This window comes from Drosophila suzukii (assembly GCF_043229965.1).
Source record: "Drosophila suzukii chromosome 2 unlocalized genomic scaffold, CBGP_Dsuzu_IsoJpt1.0 scf_2c, whole genome shotgun sequence".
In the NCBI taxonomy this organism is placed as follows: domain Eukaryota; kingdom Metazoa; phylum Arthropoda; class Insecta; order Diptera; family Drosophilidae; genus Drosophila; species Drosophila suzukii.
Genome location: NW_027255896.1, coordinates 16855636 through 16879053, shown reverse-complemented (window position 1 = coordinate 16879053; position 23418 = coordinate 16855636).

The window sequence follows — 23418 nt, the reverse complement described above, 5'->3', positions numbered from 1 at the left end:
GCCCGTACAAGTAATTTGGAGGTAGCAGAAGAAGCTCGCTCGCGAAATTCCGCTGCTCGCTCTCAGAGCAGGAGAAGCGAAAGAATTCGATCCAGCGAACGATTGAGGAACACTGACAATCGCGCTACCTGGAGAGCGAACGAGGAAAATCGAGGACTCGAGCGCACACGGGACGCTGAAGCGCACGCAAGCGCCAGGTCGAATTCTGAAGAGCGACGACGACAGCAGGTGCAAAATACTGCTGACCATGCTACCTGGAGATCGATCGGGGAAAATCGAGGACTCGAGCGCACACGGGACGCTGCAGCGCGCGCAATGGTCAGGTCGGATTCCGAGGAGCGACGACGAGAGCAGTCGCGAAACACTGCTGATCATGCTACCTGGAGATCGATCGGGGAAAATCGAGGACCCAATGGTCAGGTCGGATTCCGAGGAGCGATGACGAGAGCAGTCGCGAATCACTGCTGATCATGCTACCTGGAGATCGATTGGGGAAAATCGAGGACCCGAGCGCGCACGGGACGCTGTAGCGTGCGCAATGGTCAGGTCGGATTCCGAGGAGCGACGACGAGAGCAGTCGCGAAACACTGCTGACCATGCTACCTGGAGATCGTTTGGAGAAAATCGAGGACCGGAGCGCGCATGTGACGCTGTAGCGCGCGCAATGGTTAGGTCGGATTCAGAGGAGCGAGGACGAGAGCAGTCGCGAAACACTGCTGATCATGCTACCTGGAGATCGATCGAGGAAAATTGAAGACTTGAGCGCACGCGGGACGCTGCAGCGCACGCAAGCGCCAGGTCGAATTCCAAAGAGCGACGACGACAACAGGTACAAAATACTGCTGACCATGCTACGTGGAGATCGATCGAGGAAAATCGAGGACCAGAGCGCGCACGGGACGCTGTAGCGTACGCAATAGTCAGGTCGGATTCCGAGGAGCGACGACGAGAGCAGTCGAGAAACACTGCTGATCATGCTACCTGGCGATCGATCGAGGAAAATAGAGGACTCGAGCGTTTACGGGACGCAGCAGCGCGCGCAATGGTCAGGTCGGATTCCGAGGAGCGACGACGACAGCAGGTGCAAAATACTGCTGACCATGCTACGTGGAGATCGATCGAGGAAAATCGAGGACCAGAGCGCGCACGGGACGCTGTAGCGTACTCAATAGTCAGGTCGGATTCCGAGGAGCGACGACGAGAGCAGTCGCGAAACACTGCTGATCACGCTACCTGGAGATCGATCGAGGAAAATCGAGGACCAGAGCGCGCACGGGACGCTGTAGCGTACGCAATAGTCAGGTCGGATTCCGAGGAGCGACGACGAGAGCAGTCGCGAAACACTGCTGATCATGCTACCTGGCGATCGATCGAGGAAAATAGAGGACTCGAGCGTTTACGGGACGCAGCAGCTCATAGGATCACCAGGAACAACCCTATCACTAGGACACAGGAGCAAAGGACCAACACAGTGCAAGAGCACAACTTTCAGAGGATGAACGAGAGGATCAACGGGAACGCCAGCGACGGAGGAGTCGAGCTACGGCAAGGGAACAATATCTTCGTAACATTAAGGACGGACCAACTAAGTTTTGTACGTGCTGTGGAGGAACGTGGTTTCCATCTCAGGTAAGTGGTTTGAACATACGTACTATTTCTTCTAAATACCCCAATTTTAGTCTAGACAATGCCTTTTATTTAAGCAGAAAGTTTCCGAGTCCGTCCGGCAAATATCAATATTGCAGTACATGTCGTCAAGGCGTTTCCAAAGGTAGGATACCATCCCTTCGTCTCTCTAATGGCTTCGACTTTCCAGAGATACCTGAATGCCTTAAAAACTTGACATGTCTTGAGGAGCGCCTTATTTCTCCTCGAATTCCCTTTATGCGCATTATATCCCTTGGATATGAAAGGTAATGCGGAATAAGAGGCGCTGTAGTCAATGATCCAATTTCAGTACCTGATACTGTAAGCGTACTCCCGCGCACCTTTGATTCGACCCATGTAATCCAGCATTTCCTTTGACCGTGATTGGCTCAATCAAATGGGAGCCGAAGGAGAGATACCTTTCATCGCAGATGAATCTGACCGAGAACTCGTAGAAGAGCTTCTTCGTCAACATTCTCATTCTCAATCAAATGACGCGCAAGAAGGTGATTTAAATCCCGGAGGTCATGAAACCCTATTAGAAAACGATGATATTGGACTTCAGCGTATTTCTATGGCTCCCGGAGAAGGCCGCATTCCAACAAATTTAACCCTTGAAGACGACGCAGAAGAACTTTCCTTCCCAACTATTTCTTGCGGCGAAATATTTAAGGGGAATTCGACCTGTGCAAAAAAGCAAGATCGCAAATTCGCTTTTACGACCGTCGTTGCGCAATAGTGCCCAAAGTCCTTTATATGTACAAATTTTATGAAATGCAACGAATTCAAAGTTATATTTCCATTGCCCTACGAAAAAAATCAGGTGCAGTAACTGCTGCAAATGTGAGGGATAATTCATTTGTTGACAGTCTTGTACAACATGACGATGGATTTCACATTCTAAAAGGCCTCCGTTCAGATCCAGCACACTTTATTGATCGTTTCATTACTACCAGCGAGGACGATCCTGAAATTCATGAAGTAATTCAATATCAGCGCCATAAGCACAGCGCTTCATGTTTAAGGGAACTGCGAGGACAACTATTCTGCCGTTTTAATATGCCATACCCACCAATGCCTGAAACTCTGGTTTTGTATCCATTTGAAGAAAACGAATCCAACGTTGAAGAATATAAAGAAATATTTAAAAAAGTTAAAGGGCTCTTAAAGTCTGTTTCCGAAGAAGAATCGGCCATGTTTAATAATTTTGAATATTTTCTCAGCCATCTTGAAATTTCATATGAGGAGTACAAGTTCGCCATTCGGTCTAGCTTAAAAAGCCCCAAGTATTTCTTCGTCGCCAATTTTCTGATAGGTTGCTAAATGCATACAATAGAAATATTTTAGGCTTGCATAGAGCAAACATGGATATTCAATTCATTCAAGATGCTTACGCCTGTTGTGTTATATAATTAACTAAATAAATAAATCCAACCGTGGCGTGTCGCAACTGCTTCGAGAAGCAATGACAGAAATAAGCCATGGAAGTGTTTCCGTCAAAAGAAAATTGCAGCATTTAGGGAGCAAGTTTATTAACGCTACAGAAATATCTGCCCAAGAAGCTGCATACAACATTTTAGGTTAACACTTGTCTGAGCCTAGTGAAGGGAATATTTTATTAACACTTGCCATCCAGATAAAAGGGTCTGGATAGTCCGATCTAACGGAGAATTAGAACAGCTTCCCGCAAACTCAACAGATATTTTTGAGCGAAATTTACTTGATCGATACGTGCAAAGACATGAACAACTAGAATCGTTATGTCTTGTGGAATTTGCGGCTTGGTTCAAATTCTCCAAGCTAAATGCACGGTCAGAACAGTCAAACGAAGAATTATACGAACCAATCGACTTTGATGCAGATGAAGAAAATAACGTTGCTGCACAAAGTTACCAAATGCTGGATGGGACTGGTAGGTTAAAAAGACGTAATCATGCCCTAATTCTTAGGTGGGTTCGCTTCAGTTTAAGCTCTTCTCCATCAGATTATTTTAGAGAGCACGTTATGCTCTTTTTCCCATGGAGAAGTGAAGAGACGGAACTCATTTCAAACGACAATGAAAGCACATTTAGAAATAATTTTGATATTATTAAACGCAATAAAAGCAGTATGATGTGTTTGACGACATGGAGTTAGAGAGAGTTCTTCAAGATCTGCAAAATGTGGATAGAGAAGAAAACGCCCCCCTTCCCGGAGGGCTAGCCTCTCAATACCTTGAGGAAGAGTTCAGAGCTTTGGCAGTCCCCGACGTCGGCCAAAACGTAAATGTACTCCAAGATGAAAATGATTCAAATGGCGAACTTCCTCTTATAAGACTTCCTCCGATCGTATCTGACGATAACCTTTGCTCGTTTACCTGGTCTCTCAACTTTAAGCAACGCCAGTATTACGCCCACGTAATGTATAATGTTGCAGCCAAAAAAACATTTTATGAATATGTTGGTGGAGGGGCCGGGGTGGGAAAAAGCAGATTGAGTAGCTATTAAAAGCGGTTGCGGAGGTTTTTTAGGCGGTTTTAAATGTATTTTGTATGAATTGTTTTTAATTGCAAGCGTATACTCATCCCATAATCAGTGCGTTTGGTATTCCACGGAACCCTCCCGTTTTATTGCATTTCAAATATTGTGACCCCTCGTTATCTTCTGAGAATGAGCAGGAGAAAGTGAACGTGCGTACCCACGAACCCGAATCTCACCCCCTACCCTCGAGTCCTTGCTCATGACTGCTTGTGCGCGAAGGTGTGAAATTTTAATTTTGTGAGTTTTGTTCAAAATGTGCAGTTTTTATTTTAGAACAGAGAAAATTATACCATTGGAAAGGGCTTGAAAAATGATTTCCAATGAAACCAAATTTTTTTTTTTTTTTTTTTTTTTTTTTTTTTTTAGTGAGGGGGTATACTATTTAGGGTATCGGAGTTCATCGTCGTTTTTTTGCCTTTTTCAGTCGAGTAGTGGGAATATACGGGAGCGGCGGTTTTCGCAGCGGAGGTTTGGACGCTGCCGAGACTGCCGCTGCGATGACTGCCGCTGCGGTCTTATACTCTAGTTTTTCTTATATGTTATGCGATTCCTTTTGAGGAGTGTGTCTAGGAAAAATGAGCTGAAGAATCACTTTAATGTTCAAGTTGTATAAGACTTATAGGATCACTTTTCAGGGCTGAGGATATCGAAATAGTTTGTGTCTACGATAAAGTTAGAAGTTAGCGTATAGAAAAATTAGCTGAGGATATCGAAATTGTTTGTGTGTACGATAAAGTTAGACGGGTGTGTATAGAAAACTTAGCTAGTGGGATCACTTTAAGGTTTATGTTTTAAATTTCTTAATGGGAACACTTTTCAGGGTTTTTATCTAAAGGCCACCCAATAATATTTATGTTTAGGATAAGAAGTTTAGTTTTAAGAATTTCTTAAAACGGTGCACTGAAGCGGAAAATTGTACCGAATTTCAAATTCTGCCTCTCTCGTATATTCCCACTACTCGACTGAAAAAGGCAAAAAACGACGATGACCTCCGATACCCTAAAAAGCATTTTTCAAGCCCTTTCCAATGGTATAATTTTCTCTGTTCTAAAATAAAAACTGCACAACTGAACAAAACTCACAAAATTAAAATTTCACACCTTCGCGCACAAGCAGTCATGAGCAAGGACTCGAGGGTAGGGGGTGAGATTCGGGTTCGTGGGTACGCACGTTCACTTTCTCCTGCTCATTCTCAGAAGATAACGAGGGGTAACATTATTTGAAATGCAATAAAACGGGAGGGTTCCGTGGAATACCAAACACACTGATTATGGGATGAGTATACGCTTGCAATTAAAAACAACTCATACAAAATACATTTAAAACCGCCTAAAAAACCTCCGCAACCGCTTTTAATAGCTACTAGATTGATTTCTACAATATTTCAGTCTATAACTTCCTGGGGCAACAGATTCCGCAAAGGTTTTACTTTGTGCTCCTACTGGAAAATCAGCTTTTGGGATTGGGGGACTAACGCTTCATTCAGTTTTCTCCCTTCCTGTTAATCAAACATCTGGTCCTTTAAGACCCCTAAGCAATGACACTTTGAATACAATGCATTGCAAGTTGATTGATATCCAATTAATTATTATAGATGAGATCTCGATGGTCGGATCAAAAATGCTTGGATACTTAGATCAAAGACTTTGTCAAATTTTTAGAAGTCAAGATGTAAGTTTTGGGGGCAAGTCTATAATAGTGTTTGGAGATCTGAAGCAGCTTAGCCCAGTTGGAGATCGTTGGATATTCGCAGAAAATACATCTAATCCCTCTAATATTCTGGCAGGAGCTAACCTTTGGAATAACTTTAAGTTCTTCAAGCTAACGGAAATAATGCGGCAACGTGACGACCACGCTTTTGCTTTGGCTTTGAATAATATGTCTGAAGCCAACATGACAAATGCAGATATTGAGCTTTTCAGGACAAGAGTTCTTCCAGTAACCGATGTTCCTGACGATGCAATTCACTTATTCTGTTCTAATGCTGACGTAAACCATTACAACTCCCTAAGACTTGCCCAAATTAGAACTGAAGAATTTGTGTCAACTGCAGTAGATACAGTTAAGTCAGCTAATATGTCTGAAAGAAGTCGAGAATCAACTCTTAGGCATGCCCAAAACATGAAGACCTCTGAAACTCAGGGTCTACTATATATTTTACACCTGAAGACTACTGCAAAATATATGGTTACCGTCAATATTGACACAAATGATGGACTTGTAAATGGGGCAACTGGTCAATTAATGCGAATTGAAAACTGTATGGTTAACGGCTCATTATTAGTTACTGGACTGTGGATTAAGTTTATAGATGCCACTGTCGGTACTACAGCTAGGTCAAAAGTTCGAGGAAATGATCACCCAGACTGGACTCCAATTTATAAAACAGCCCGAGTATTCCAATGCGGAAATTCGGGACATTCTTCTATTGATCGAAAACAATTTCCAGTTGTTCCTGCTGAGGCTATTACCATCCATAAGAGCCAAGGAGCAACCTACAGCAAAGTCGCAGTGCATCTTAAAAGAGGCATTAAGCGAGCTTCGTTGTACGTAGGTTGCAGCAGAGCAACTAGCGCATCGGGCCTTTTCCTTTTAGAAGACTTTGTCCCTCCAACTAGATTTGGAGCTACAAATGTCCAAGTAGAACTTGAACGTTTAAGAGGGGAAAACGCTTTGACTAAGCATTATGAATTTTTGGTCAATGAAAATGAGGATATCTCTTTATATTACCACAACGTGAAATCTCTTCGCGCTCATCGCGAAGATGTTGCCAACGACAACATTATTTGTTCTGCCAACTTTTTATGTTTGTTGAAACCTGGACTCTTCCACAAGAAGAGTGCACTTTAAGAGATTTCGACATTATAAGAAGAATAGATTGCAATCGTTTGAATGGTATTGGGAAGAACGGAGTACTTATTTATGCTAAACAAAACATTTCGCAAAATGTATTATTTCTGTTTGAGACAAAGAAGTCCACAAACACAAGGGACAAGGACAGGTATCCTATGCCCAACATCAACGATGTTCTAGATAGAATAGGCAGAGCCAAATATTTTACAGCCATAGATCTCGCTAGTGGCTACCATCAAATTGAGATGGAGCCAAGAGACATATCAAAAACAGTCTTCACGGAACAAGGAGGGCATTACGAGTTCGTTCGTATGCCGTTCGGTCTGACTAATGCTCCAGCAACCTTCCAAAGAGTCATGGACAACGTGTTAGCGGACCTGAACGGAGATTGTTGTCTAGTATATTTAGATGGCATTATAGTCTTCTCACCGTCACCAGACTAAAACAGGCCAACTTGAAAATCCAACCGGACAAGTCCGAATTCTTACGCAAGGAAATAGAATATTTAGGACACATAGTTGCAGAAGACGGGATCAAACCGAACCCCAAAAAAATTGAGGCCATAAAGGTTTTTCCAATTCCGACCACGAGGAAGGAAATTAAATCTTTTCTGGGTCTTTTGGGGTATTATAGGAAGTTTATTAAAAACTTCGCGAAAATCACCAAGCCCATGACCAAACAGTTGAAAGAAAAAGCCCCGGTATTACCAACCGAGGAGTTCAAAGAAGCGTTCAATACTTGCAAAACTCTACTCTGTAATGACCCTAATTTGAAATATCCTGATTTTACCAAACCCTTCGTCTTGACCACTGACGCCAGCAATGTGGCGATAGGTGCAGTTCTCTCGCAAGGGACGCTGGGTTCTGATAGACCAGTATGCATCGCAACCCAGGACTTAAATGTCCAACAATTAGGAAACGACACCCCTTTACTCAAAATAAATCTGGGACAAGCTAAAATAGTACAATCGCACAAATACCTTACGCATAGAATTAATCTACAAGATTTTATAGACGGCGTCGTTAATTTCGAAAGAGCAATTAATCAATTGAGAGAAAACACCGACTCAAAGAACGAAATCGATAGCTTATCTACGAAGCTTCAGCAGCTAAGAGGCAGGGTAGAAAGACGGGGACTATTAAACGGACTAGGTAAAGTCGTAAAAATAGTTACTGGAAATTTAGACGAAGACGACGAACGTAGAATCGAGAATAATTTCAAAACGATCACGAACAATCAAAAAGAACTAACAGCAAAAGACAACAAACAAGAAATATTCAACAATGACATAAAAGAGAGATTTAACAATATTACGGAACACATAAATAGGGAACAACAAATAATTAACCAATACCTAAACAACTACAAGAATATGATTTTCAAAAACTTAAATTCCGAACACCATATATCACACACACTGCAATATATATCACGAATTAACATAAATATTGATGTATTATCTAATCATTTAAATAATATAGAAGAAAGTATGTTACTTGCCAGACTAAATATTGTACCCAATTTCATTGTATCAGAACAGGAACTAACAATAATCAGACATGAGTTAAACGATCCAGAATTATGCAATTTGTCTAATGAACATATTCTCGACATACTAGAATTAGATACTTTCATGATCGGAATTAAGATCAATTTTAGAATTGAGATACCCACATTTAAACAGGACGTGTACCAATTTTCACACATCGTCCCCTTACCTATTAATGAATCAAAATTTTTAATACTACCTAAGTATATGGCATACCATGATGCTAAAGACGTACATTACTTTATGAACAAATGTAATAGGGTAGATAAACATTATATCTGCGAAAATTTGTTATCAATCAGAGACAATCCTGAAACCGAGTGCCTCAATAGCATATTCACGCTAAATGTTGCCAATTGTAAAGTCAAGGATGTAGGAAACAAAGAAATAATAACGGAAATAGAACCAGGACACATCCTAATTTTAAACACAGTCAACTCTACCATTGCATCAAATTGTACAACGAAATTCTCTATAAAGGGATCTGCTCTAGTGACGTTCAAAAACTGCGAAGTATCAATCAACCAAATTCCCTATGACAAAGAATTGTCACTATACGAGGAGAAGATAGACGTTACAATTCCAATTATACAGAACATTAACTTCACCGACCATATCGAAGACATTAACCTACACAATTTAAACCTAAGGTCCATCAATGCTTCCAACTCGATCATTTATTGGAAAAATTGTACAACTACCAATTTTGGAGCGGTATATTTACTATTGTTATTCGGAATCGTAGTATCAGTCTTGTTGATCAACATGAAGAAGAAGGTCATATTCTCCACCATACCAGAGCCGAGTTTCGTGACATCCACACCATCACTGTGGCCGTCACTTCAATCCAGGAGGGGAGGAGTTACCGACCAGTCGGTAGGTAACGACCCCCCGGCCAAGCCACCCAGAGCTACCCTAGAATTGGTACGCTGATTGGGCGGCCACTTCATATTTATACGGATACAATTATGTTGCAATCTAAACAATGTACAAAATCGGGCAACGACCACTTGAGTCGTTGCCCCGCTAACGTTTTGCTGACACTGCAACAGGATGCCCCGACCCTCAGGAAATATGACACGAGCAGCACTTGGATTGGAGTTCCAGATAAACATTCATTTATTTCACTTTGTAGTTATGTATAAGCATTTTATGTATTAGCATATAAGACTCTATGTACACTTCGGCAGCGGCGGCTACTCAGCCACCGCTGAACAATATAGTTTCAGTTTGAGAATTAACTCCAAACATAGCGGTTCCATTTTATTCCGAGACTTAAAACCAAATGAAGAACTATCCGAGGACCAGTAACCAGAACCAGGAGAAACCCACTCTTTGGATCCAGGAACGGAACCATAACTCACGCCCCACGCGGCGCAGGAGTAGGGAGTCATAGGCACGACAGGTGGGGGCGGTGGTGGAGGAGCATGATAGAGGTAGCCTTGGGAATGGCCAGAAGGCAGCGGGCCCTGTGAAAGCGACTGAGCGTCGCCGGAAGCCATGACGGGCGCTCCACTCGCCAGCGTGTTAATGCACTGGATATTGTTAACTTCTAGCAAGCTACCGTTGCCACATAATGACTGAGACGGATTATTCCACTTATTTTTATATAAATTTCTTTTTGTACCAGCAGATTCCTCCTTTTTAAATTTCTCCAATTGATTTCTTTTCCGTTTGGCAACAAGCCCAGCCCCTTAACAGTAAGACCATGCTACATGCATTGCGGGTGAACTTTGAAAACTTCGGTCACACTACAAAGAATAAGATTTTTCGACTAGTGAAACTCTTAGCCGATCTGAGTACTAGGCTATAAGGTGAAAAGTGAAAAAAGTGTGTAACAAAATAATAAAGTATTATTATATTTTATTCCTTTGGTTAGTATTTCTATAAAGTAAAACAGGATTCATAAATTCGTATCACATAAGTCTCTTCTGGTGAAATTCAGGTGGAGCATCAATAAATATTTACCAGAATCCCGACCAAAGAGATTTTGAAAATCTCTGACAAATTATAACCCCTTAACTTTTATACAATTATTTTTTAACAGCAAAATAAAGAGAATGCAGCGCATATCATCTTTATCTCAAGAGCAGCGCCGCCAAGTTGCGCTTAGACGAAGCCGAGCCCAATATGCTCAAAATGCGTCACAAATAAGGACCCGTAATGCGCAGCACATTGCCTTGGTACAAGTAATTTGGAGGTAGCAGAAGAAGCTCGCTCGCGAAATTCCTCTGCTCGCTCTCAGAGCACATTGCCTTGGTACAAGTAATTTGGAGGTAGCAGAAGAAGCTCGCTCGCGAAATTCCTCTGCTCGCTCTCAGAGAAGGAGAAGCGAAGAATTCGAAAGAATTCGAGGAACACTGACAATCGCGCTACCTGGAGAGCGAACGAGGAAAATCGAGGACTCGAGCGCACACGGGACGCTGAAGCGCACGCAAGCGCCAGGTCGAATTCCGAAGAGCGACGACGACAGCAGGTGCAAAATACTGCTGACCATGCTACCTGGAGATCGATCGGGGAAAATCGAGGACTCGAGCGCACACGGGACGCTGCAGCGCGCGCAATGGTCAGGTCGGATTCCGAGGAGCGACGACGACAGCAGGTGCAAAATACTGCTGACCATGCTACGTGGAGATCGATCGAGGAAAATCGAGGACCAGAGCGCGCACGGGACGCTGTAGCGTACTCAATAGTCAGGTCGGATTCCGAGGAGCGACGACGAGAGCAGTCGCGAAACACTGCTGATCACGCTACCTGGAGATCGATCGAGGAAAATCGAGGACCAGAGCGCGCACGGGACGCTGTAGCGTACGCAATAGTCAGGTCGGATTCCGAGGAGCGACGACGAGAGCAGTCGCGAAACACTGCTGATCATGCTACCTGGCGATCGATCGAGGAAAATAGAGGACTCGAGCGTTTACGGGACGCAGCAGCTCATAGGATCACCAGGAACAACCCTATCACTAGGACACAGGAGCAAAGGACCAACACAGTGCAAGAGCACAACTTTCAGAGGATGAACGAGAGGATCAACGGGAACGCCAGCGACGGAGGAGTCGAGCTACGGCAAGGGAACAATATCTTCGTAACATTAAGGACGGACCAACTAAGTTTTGTACGTGCTGTGGAGGAACGTGGTTTCCATCTCAGGTAAGTGGTTTGAACATACGTACTATTTCTTCTAAATACCCCAATTTTAGTCTAGACAATGCCTTTTATTTAAGCAGAAAGTTTCCGAGTCCGTCCGGCAAATATCAATATTGCAGTACATGTCGTCAAGGCGTTTCCAAAGGTAGGATACCATCCCTTCGTCTCTCTAATGGCTTCGACTTTCCAGAGATACCTGAATGCCTTAAAAACTTGACATGTCTTGAGGAGCGCCTTATTTCTCCTCGAATTCCCTTTATGCGCATTATATCCCTTGGATATGAAAGGTAATGCGGAATAAGAGGCGCTGTAGTCAATGTTCCAATTTCAGTACCTGATACTGTAAGCGTACTCCCGCGCACCTTTGATTCAACCCATGTAATCCAGCAATTCCTTTGACCGTGATTGGCTCAATCAAATGGGAGCCGAAGGAGAGATACCTTTCATCGCAGATGAATCTGACCGAGAAGTCGTAGAAGAGCTTCTTCGTCAACATTCTCATTCTCAATCAAATGACGCGCAAGAAGGTGATTTAAATCCCGGAGGTCATGAAACCCTATTAGAAAACGATGATATTGGACTTCAGCGTATTTCTATGGCTCCCGGAGAAGGCCGCATTCCAACAAATTTAACCCTTAAAGACGACGCGGAAGAACTTTCCTTCCTAACTATTTCTTGCGGCGAAATATTTAAGGGGAATTCGACCTGTGCAAAAAAGGCAAGATCGCAAATTCGCTTTTACGACCGTCGTTGCGCAGTAGTGCCCAAAGTCCTTTATATGTACAAATTTTATGAAATGCAACGAATTCAAAGTTCTATTTCCATTGCCCTACGAAAAAAATCAGGTGCAGTAACTGCTGCAAATGTGAGGGATAATTCATTTGTTGACAGTCTTGTACAACATGACGATGGATTTCACATTCTAAAAGGCCTCCGTTCAGATCCAGCAAACTTTATTGATCGTTTCATTACTACCAGCGGGGACGATCCTGAAATTCGTGAAGTAATTCAATATCAGCGCCATAAGCACAGCGCTTCATGTTTAAGGGAACTGCGAGGACAACTATTCTGCCGTTTTAATATGCCATACCCACCAATGCCTGAAACTCTGGTTTTGTATCCATTTGAAGAAAACGAATCCAACGTTGAAGAATATAAAGAAATATTTAAAAAAGTTAAAGGGCTCTTAAAGTCTGTTTCCGAAGAAGAATCGGCCATGTTTAATAATTTTGAATATTTTCTCAGCCATCTTGAAATTTCATATGAGGAGTACAAGTTCGCCATTCGGTCTAGCTTAAAAAGCCCCAAGTATTTCTTCGTCGCCAATTTTCTGATAGGTTGCTAAATGCTTACAATAGAAATATTTTAGGCTTGCATAGAGCAAACATGGATATTCAATTCATTCAAGATGCTTACGCCTGTTGTGTTATATAATTAACTAAATAAATAAATCCAACCGCGGCGTGTCGCAACTGCTTCGAGAAGCAATGACAGAAATAAGCCATGGAAGTGTTTCCGTCAAAAGAAAATTGCAGCATTTAGGGAGCAAGTTTATTAACGCTACAGAAATATCTGCCCAAGAAGCTGCATACAACATTTTAGGTTTACACTTGTCTGAGCCTAGTGAAGGGAATATTTTATTAACACTTGCCATCCAGATAAAGGGTCTGGATAGTCCGATCTAACGGAGAGTTAGAACAGCTTCCCGCAAACTCAACAGATATTTTTGAGCGAAATTTACTTGATCGATACGTGCAAAGACATGAACAACTAGAATCGTTATGTCTTGTGGAATTTGCGGCTTGGCTCAAATTCTCCAAGCTAAATGCACGGTCAGAACAGTCAAACGAAGAATATGACGAACCAATCGACTTTGATGCAGATGAAGAAAATAACGTTGCTGCACAAAGTTACCAAATGCTGGATGGGACTGGTAGGGTAAAAAGACGTAATCATGCCCCAATTCTTAGGTGGGTTCGCTTCAGTTTAAGCTCTTCTCCATCAGATTATTTTAGAGAGCACGTTATGCTCTTTTTCCCATGGAGAAGTGAAGAGACGGAACTCATTTCAAACGACAATGAAAGCACATTTAGAAATAATTTTGATATTATTAAACGCAATAAAAGCAGTATGATGTGTTTGACGACATGGAGTTAGAGAGAGTTCTTCAAGATCTGCAAAATGTGGATAGAGAAGAAAACGCCCCCCTTCCCGGAGGGCTAGCCTCTCAATACCTTGAGGAAGAGTTCAGAGCTTTGGCAGTCCCCGACGTCGGCCAAAACGTAAATGTACTCCAAGATGAAAATGATTCAAATGGCGAACTTCCTCTTATAAGACTTCCTCCGATCGTATCTGACGATAACCTTTGCTCGTTTACCTGGTCTCTCAACTTTAAGCAACGCCAGTATTACGCCCACGTAATGTATAATGTTGCAGCCAAAAAAACATTTTATGAATATGTTGGTGGAGGGGCCGGGGTGGGAAAAAGCAGATTGAGTAGCTATTAAAAGCGGTTGCGGAGGTTTTTTAGGCGGTTTTAAATGTATTTTGTATGAATTGTTTTTAATTGCAAGCGTATACTCATCCCATAATCAGTGCGTTTGGTATTCCACGGAACCCTCCCGTTTTATTGCATTTCAAATATTGTGACCCCTCGTTATCTTCTGAGAATGAGCAGGAGAAAGTGAACGTGCGTACCCACGAACCCGAATCTCACCCCCTACCCTCGAGTCCTTGCTCATGACTGCTTGTGCGCGAAGGTGTGAAATTTTAATTTTGTGAGTTTTGTTCAAAATGTGCAGTTTTTATTTTAGAACAGAGAAAATTATACCATTGGAAAGGGCTTGAAAAATGATTTCCAATGAAACCAAATTTTTTTTTTTTTTTTTTTTTTTTTTTAGTGAGGGGGTATACTATTTAGGGTATCGGAGTTCATCGTCGTTTTTTGCCTTTTTCAGTCGAGTAGTGGGAATATACGGGAGCGGCGGTTTTCGCAGCGGAGGTTTGGACGCTGCCGAGACTGCCGCTGCGATGACTGCCGCTGCGGTCTTATACTCTAGTTTTTCTTATATGTTATGCGATTCCTTTTGAGGAGTGTGTCTAGGAAAAATGAGCTGAAGAATCACTTTAATGTTCAAGTTGTATAAGACTTATAGGATCACTTTTCAGGGCTGAGGATATCGAAATAGTTTGTGTCTACGATAAAGTTAGAAGTTAGTGTATAGAAAAATTAGCTGAGGATATCGAAATTGTTTGTGTGTACGATAAAGTTAGACGGGTGTGTATAGAAAACTTAGCTAGTGGGATCACTTTAAGGTTTATGTTTTAAATTTCTTAATGGGAACACTTTTCAGGGTTTTTATCTAAAGGCCACCCAATAATATTTATGTTTAGGATAAGAAGTTTAGTTTTAAGAATTTCTTAAAACGGTGCACTGAAGCGGAAAATTGTACCGAATTTCAAATTCTGCCTCTCTCGTATATTCCCACTACTCGCTGAAAAAGGCAAAAAACGACGATGACCTCCGATACCCTAAAAATTTGGTATCATTGGAAAGCATTTTTCAAGCCCTTTCCAATGGTATAATTTTCTCTGTTCTAAAATAAAAACTGCACAACTGAACAAAACTCACAAAATTAAAATTTCACACCTTCGCGCACAAGCAGTCATGAGCAAGGACTCGAGGGTAGGGGGTGAGATTCGGGTTCGTGGGTACGCACGTTCACTTTCTCCTGCTCATTCTCAGAAGATAACGAGGGGTAACATTATTTGAAATGCAATAAAACGGGAGGGTTCCGTGGAATACCAAACACACTGATTATGGGATGAGTATACGCTTGCAATTAAAAACAACTCATACAAAATACATTTAAAACCGCCTAAAAAACCTCCGCAACCGCTTTTAATAGCTACTAGATTGATTTCTACAATATTTCAGTCTATAACTTCCTGGGGCAACAGATTCCGCAAAGGTTTTACTTTGTGCTCCTACTGGAAAAGCAGCTTTTGGGATTGGGGGACTAACGCTTCATTCATTTTTCTCCCTTCCTGTTAATCAAACATCTGGTCCTTTAAGACCCCTAAGCAATGACACTTTGAATACAATGCATTGCAAGTTGATTGATATCCAATTAATTATTATAGATGAGATCTCGATGGTCGGATCAAAAATGCTTGGATACTTAGATCAAAGACTTTGTCAAATTTTTAGAAGTCAAGATGTAAGTTTTGGGGGCAAGTCTATAATAGTGTTTGGAGATCTGAAGCAGCTTAGCCCAGTTGGAGATCGTTGGATATTCGCAGAAAATACATCTAATCCCTCTAATATTCTGGCAGGAGCTAACCTTTGGAATAACTTTAAGTTCTTCAAGCTAACGGAAATAATGCGGCAACGTGACGACCACGCTTTTGCTTTGGCTTTGAATAATATGTCTGAAGCCAACATGACAAATGCAGATATTGAGCTTTTCAGGACAAGAGTTCTTCCAGTAACCGATGTTCCTGACGATGCAATTCACTTATTCTGTTCTAATGCTGACGTAAACCATTACAACTCCCTAAGACTTGCCCAAATTAGAACTGAAGAATTTGTGTCAACTGCAGTAGATACAGTTAAGTCAGCTAATATGTCTGAAAGAAGTCGAGAATCAACTCTTAGGCATGCCCAAAACATGAAGACCTCTGAAACTCAGGGTCTACTATATATTTTACGCCTGAAGACTACTGCAAAATATATGGTTACCGTCAATATTGACACAAATGATGGACTTGTAAATGGGGCAACTGGTCAATTAATGCGAATTGAAAACTGTATGGTTAACGGCTCATTATTAGTTACTGGACTGTGGATTAAGTTTATAGATGCCACTGTCGGTACTACAGCTAGGTCAAAAGTTCGAGGAAATGATCACCCAGACTGGACTCCAATTTATAAAACAGCCCGAGTATTCCAATGCGGAAATTCGGGACATTCTTCTATTGATCGAAAACAATTTCCAGTTGTTCCTGCTGAGGCTATTACCATCCATAAGAGCCAAGGAGCAACCTACAGCAAAGTCGCAGTGCATCTTAAAAGAGGCATTAAGCGAGCTTCGTTGTACGTAGGTTGCAGCAGAGCAACTAGCGCATCGGGCCTTTTCCTTTTAGAAGACTTTGTCCCTCCAACTAGATTTGGAGCTACAAATGTCCAAGTAGAACTTGAACGTTTAAGAGGGGAAAACGCTTTGACTAAGCATTATGAATTTTTGGTCAATGAAAATGAGGATATCTCTTTATATTACCACAACGTGAAATCTCTTCGCGCTCATCGCGAAGATGTTGCCAACGACAACATTATTTGTTCTGCCAACTTTTTATGTTTGTTGAAACCTGGACTCTTCCACAAGAAGAGTGCACTTTAAGAGATTTCGACATTATAAGAAGAATAGATTGCAATCGTTTGAATGGTATTGGGAAGAACGGAGTACTTATTTATGCTAAACAAAACATTTCGCAAAATGTATTATTTCTGTTTGAGACAAAGAAGTCCACAAACACAAGGGACAAGGACAGGTATCCTATGCCCAACATCAACGATGTTCTAGATAGAATAGGCAGAGCCAAATATTTTACAGCCATAGATCTCGCTAGTGGCTACCATCAAATTGAGATGGAGCCAAGAGACATATCAAAAACAGCCTTCACGGAACAAGGAGGGCATTACGAGTTCGTTCGTATGCCGTTCGGTCTGACTAATGCTCCAGCAACCTTCCAAAGAGTCATGGACAACGTGTTAGCGGACCTGAACGGAGATTGTTGTCTAGTATATTTAGATGACATTATAGTCTTCTCACCGTCTCTACAAGAACATATCTGCGACCTAGAATCCGTATTTTCCAGACTAAAACAGGCCAACTTGAAAATCCAACCGGATAAGTCCGAATTCTAACGCAAGGAAATAGAATATTTAGGACACATAGTTGCAGAAGACGGGATCAAACCGAACCCCAAAAAAATTGAGGCCATAAAGGTTTTTCCAATTCCGACCACGAGGAAGGAAATTAAATCTTTTCTGGGTCTTTTGGGGTATTATAGGAAGTTTATTAAAAACTTCGCGAAAATCACCAAGCCCATGACCAAACAGTTGAAAGAAAAAGCCCCGGTATTACCAACCGAGGAGTTCAAAGAAGCGTTCAATACTTGCAAAACTCTACTCTGTAATGACCCTATTTTGAAATATCCTGATTTTACCAAACCCTTCGTCTTGACCACTGACGCCAGCAATGTGGCGATAGGTGCAGTTCTCTCGCAAGGGACGCTGGGTTCTGATAGACCAGTATGCATCGCAACCCAGGACTTAAATGTCCAACAATTAGGAAACGACACCCCTTTACTCAAAATAAATCTGGGACAAGCTAAAATAGTACAATCGCACAAATACCTTACGCATAGAATTAATCTACAAGATTTTATAGACGGCGTCGTTAATTTCGAAAGAGCAATTAATCAATTGAGAGAAAACACCGACTCAAAGAACGAAATCGATAGCTTATCTACGAAGCTTCAGCAGCTAAGAGGCAGGGTAGAAAGACGGGGACTATTAAACGGACTAGGTAAAGTCGTAAAAATAGTTACTGGAAATTTAGACGAAGACGACGAACGTAGAATCGAGAATAATTTCAAAACGATCACGAACAATCAAAAAGAACTAACAGCAAAAGACAACAAACAAGAAATATTCAACAATGACATAAAAGAGAGATTTAACAATATTACGGAACACATAAATAGGGAACAACAAATAATTAACCAATACCTAAACAACTACAAGAATATGATTTTCAAAAACTTAAATTCCGAACACCATATATCACACACACTGCAATATATATCACGAATTAACATAAATATTGATGTATTATCTAATCATTTAAATAATATAGAAGAAAGTATGTTACTTGCCAGACTAAATTATGTACCCAATTTCATTGTATCAGAACAGGAACTAACGATAATCAGACATGAGTTAAACGATCCAGAATTATGCAATTTGTCTAATGAACATATTCTCGACATACTAGAATTAGATACTTTCATGATCGGAATTAAGATCAATTTTAGAATTGAGATACCCACATTTAAACAGGACGTGTACCAATTTTCACACATCGTCCCCTTACCTATTAATGAATCAAAATTTTTAATACTACCTAAGTATATGGCATACCATGATGCTAAAGACGTACATTACTTTATGAACAAATGTAATAGGGTAGATAAACATTATATCTGCGAAAATTTGTTATCAATCAGAGACAATCCTGAAACCGAGTGCCTCAATAGCATATTCACTCTAAATGTTGCCAATTGTAAAGTCAAGGATGTAGGAAACAAAGAAATAATAACGGAAATAGAACCAGGACACATCCTAATTGCATCCCCATTGCATCAAATTGTACAACGAAATTCTCTATAAAGGGATCTGCTCTAGTGACGTTCAAAAACTGCGAAGTATCAATCAACCAAATTCCCTATGACAAAGAATTGTCACTATACGAGGAGAAGATAGACGTTACAATTCCAATTATACAGAACATTAACTTCACCGACCATATCGAAGACATTAACCTACACAATTTAAACCTAAGGTCCATCAATGCTTCCAACTCGATCATTTATTGGAAAAATTTTACAACTACCAATTTTGGAGCGGTATATTTACTATTGTTATTCGGAATCGTAGTATCAGTCTTGTTGATCAACATGAAGAAGAAGGTCATATTCTCCACCATACCAGAGCCGAGTTTCGTGACATCCACACCATCACTGTGGCCGTCACTTCAATCCAGGAGGGGAGGAGTTACCGACCAGTCGGTAGGTAACGACCCCCCGGCCAAGCCACCCAGAGCTACCCTAGAATTGGTACGCTGATTGGGCGGCCACTTCATATTTATACGGATACAATTATGTTGCAATCTAAACAATGTACAAAATCGGGCAACGACCACTTGAGTCGTTGCCCCGCTAACGTTTTGCTGACACTGCAACAGGATGCCCCGACCCTCAGGAAATATGACACGAGCAGCACTTGGATTGGAGTTCCAGATAAACATTCATTTATTTCAATTTGTAGTTATGTATAAGCATTTTATGTATTAGCATATAAGACTCTATGTACACCTCGGCAGCGGCGGCTACTCAGCCACCGCTGAACAATATAGTTTCAGTTTGAGAATTAACTCCAAACATAGCGGTTCCATTTTATTCCGAGACTTAAAACCAAATGAAGAACTATCCGAGGACCAGTAACCAGAACCAGGAGAAACCCACTCTTTGGATCCAGGAACGGAACCATAACTCACGCCCCACGCGGCGCAGGAGTAGGGAGTCATAGGCACGACAGGTGGGGGCGGTGGTGGAGGAGCATGATAGAGGTAGCCTTGGGAATGGCCAGAAGGCAGCGGGCCCTGTGAAAGCGACTGAGCGTCGCCGGAAGCCATGACGGGCGCTCCACTCGCCAGCGTGTTAATGCACTGGATATTGTTAACTTCTAGCAAGCTACCGTTGCCACATAATGACTGAGACGGATTATTCCACTTATTTTTATATAAATTTCTTTTTGTACCAGCAGATTCCTCCTTTTTAAATTTCTCCAATTGATTTCTTTTCTGTTTGGCAACAAGCCCAGCCCCTTAACAGTAAGACCATGCTACATGCATTGCGGGTGAACTTTGAAAACTTCGGTCACACTACAAAGAATAAGATTTTTCGACTAGTGAAACTCTTAGCCGATCTGAGTACTAGGCTATAAGGTGAAATGTGAAAAAAGTGTGTAACAAAATAATAAAGTATTATTATATTTTATTCCTTTGGTTAGTATTTCTATAAAGTAAAACAGGATTCATAAATTCGTATCACATAAGTCTCTTCTGGTGAAATTCAGGTGGAGCATCAATAAATATTTACCAGAATCCCGACCAAAGAGATTTTGAAAATCTCTGACAAATTATAACCCCTTAACTTTTATACAATTATTTTTTAACAGCAAAATAAAGAGAATGACGCGCATATCATCTTTATCTCAAGAGCAGCGCCGCCAAGCTGCGCTTAGACGAAGCCGAGCCCAATATGCTCAAAATGCGTCACAAATAAGGACCCGTAATGCGCAGCACATTGCCTTGGTACAAGTAATTTGGAGGTAGCAGAAGAAGCTCGCTCGCGAAATTCCTCTGCTCGCTCTCAGAGCACATTGCCTTGGTACAAGTAATTTGGAGGTAGCAGAAGAAGCTCGCTCGCGAAATTCCTCTGCTCGCTCTCAGAGAAGGAGAAGCGAAAGAATTCGAGCCAGCGAACGATTGAGGAACACTGACAATCGCGCTACCTGGAGAGCGAACGAGGAAAATCGAGGACTCGAGCGCACACGGGACGCTGAAGCGCACGCAAGCGCCAGGTCGAATTCCGAAGAGCGACGACGACAGCAGGTGCAAAATACTGCTGACCATGCTACCTGGAGATCGATCGGGGAAAATCGAGGACTCGAGCGCACACGGGACGCTGCAGCGCGCGCAATGGTCAGGTCGGATTCCGAGGAGCGACGACGACAGCAGGTGCAAAATACTGCTGACCATGCTACGTGGAGATCGATCGAGGAAAATCGAGGACCAGAGCGCGCACGGGACGCTGTAGCGTACTCAATAGTCAGGTCGGATTCCGAGGAGCGACGACGAGAGCAGTCGCGAAACACTGCTGATCACGCTACCTGGAGATCGATTGGGGAAAATCGAGGACCGGAGCGCACACGGGACGCTGTAGCGCGCGCAATGGTCAAGTCGGATTCCGAGGAGCGACGACGAGAGCAGTCGCGAAACACTGCTGACCATGCTACCTGGAGATCGTTTGGAGAAAATCGAGAACCGGAGCGCGCACGTGACGTTGTAGCGCGCGCAATGGTTAGGTCGGATTCCGAGGAGCGACGACGACAGCAGGTGCAAAATACTGCTGACCATGCTACGTGGAGATCGATCGAGGAAAATCGAGGACCAGAGCGCGCACGGGACGCTGTAGCGTACTCAATAGTCAGGTCGGATTCCGAGGAGCGACGACGAGAGCAGTCGCGAAACACTGCTGATCATGCTACCTGGCCATCGATCGAGGAAAATAGAGGACTCGAGCGTTTACGGGACGCAGCAGCTCATAGGATCGCCAGGAACAACCCTATCACTAGGACGCAGGAGCAAAGGACCAACACAGTGCAAGAGCACAACTTTCAGAGGATGAACGAGAGGATCAACGGGAACGCCAGCGACGGAGGAGTCGAGCTACGGCAAGGGAACAATATCTTCGTAACATTAAGGACGGACCAACTAAGTTTTGTACGTGCTGTGGAGGAACGTGGTTTCCATCTCAGGTAAGTGGTTTGAACATACGTACTATTTCTTCTAAATACCCCAATTTTAGTCTAGACAATGCCTTTTATTTAAGCAGAAAGTTTCCGAGTCCGTCCGGCAAATATCAATATTGCAGTACATGTCGTCAAGGCGTTTCCAAAGGTAGGATACCATCCCTTCGTCTCTCTAATGGCTTCGACTTTCCAGAGATACCTGAATGCCTTAAAAACTTGACATGTCTTGAGGAGCGCGTTATTTCTCCTCGAATTCCCTTTATGCGCATTATATCCCTTGGATATGAAAGGTAATGCGGAATAAGAGGCGCTGTAGTCAATGTTCCAATTTCAGTACCTGATACTGTAAGCGTACTCCCGCGCACCTTTGATTCGACCCATGTAATCCAGCATTTCCTTTGACCGTGATTGGCTCAATCAAATGGGAGCCGAAGGAGAGATACCTTTCATCGCAGATGAATCTGACCGAGAAGTCGTAGAAGAGCTTCTTCGTCAACATTCTCATTCTCAATCAAATGACGCGCAAGAAGGTGATTTAAATCCCGGAGGTCATGAAACCCTATTAGAAAACGATGATATTGGACTTCAGCGTATTTCTATGGCTCCCGGAGAAGGCCGCATTCCAACAAATTTAACCCTTGAAGACGACGCAGAAGAACTTTCCTTCCCAACTATTTCTTGCGGCGAAATATTTAAGGGGAATTCGACCTGTGCAAAAAAAGCAAGATCGCAAATTCGCTTTTACGACCGTCGTTGCGCAGTAGTGCCCAAAGTCCTTTATATGTACAAATTTTATGAAATGCAACGAATTCAAAGTTCTATTTCCATTGCCCTACGAAAAAAATCAGGTGCAGTAACTGCTGCAAATGTGAGGGATAATTCATTTGTTGACAGTCTTGTACAACATGACGATGGATTTCACATTCTAAAAGGCCTCCGTTCAGATCCAGCACACTTTATTGATCGTTTCATTACTACCAGCGGGGACGATCCTGAAATTCGTGAAGTAATTCAATATCAGCGCCATAAGCACAGCGCTTCATGTTTAAGGGAACTGCGAGGACAACTATTCTGCCGTTTTAATATGCCATACCCACCAATGCCTGAAACTCTGGTTTTGTATCCATTTGAAGAAAACGAATCCAACGTTGAAGAATATAAAGAAAAATTTAAAAAAGTTAAAGGGCTCTTAAAGTCTGTTTCCGAAGAAGAATCGGCCATGTTTAATAATTTTGAATATTTTCTCAGCCATCTTGAAATTTCATATGAGGAGTAAAAGTTCGCCATTCGGTCTAGCTTAAAAAGCCCCAAGTATTTCTTCGTCG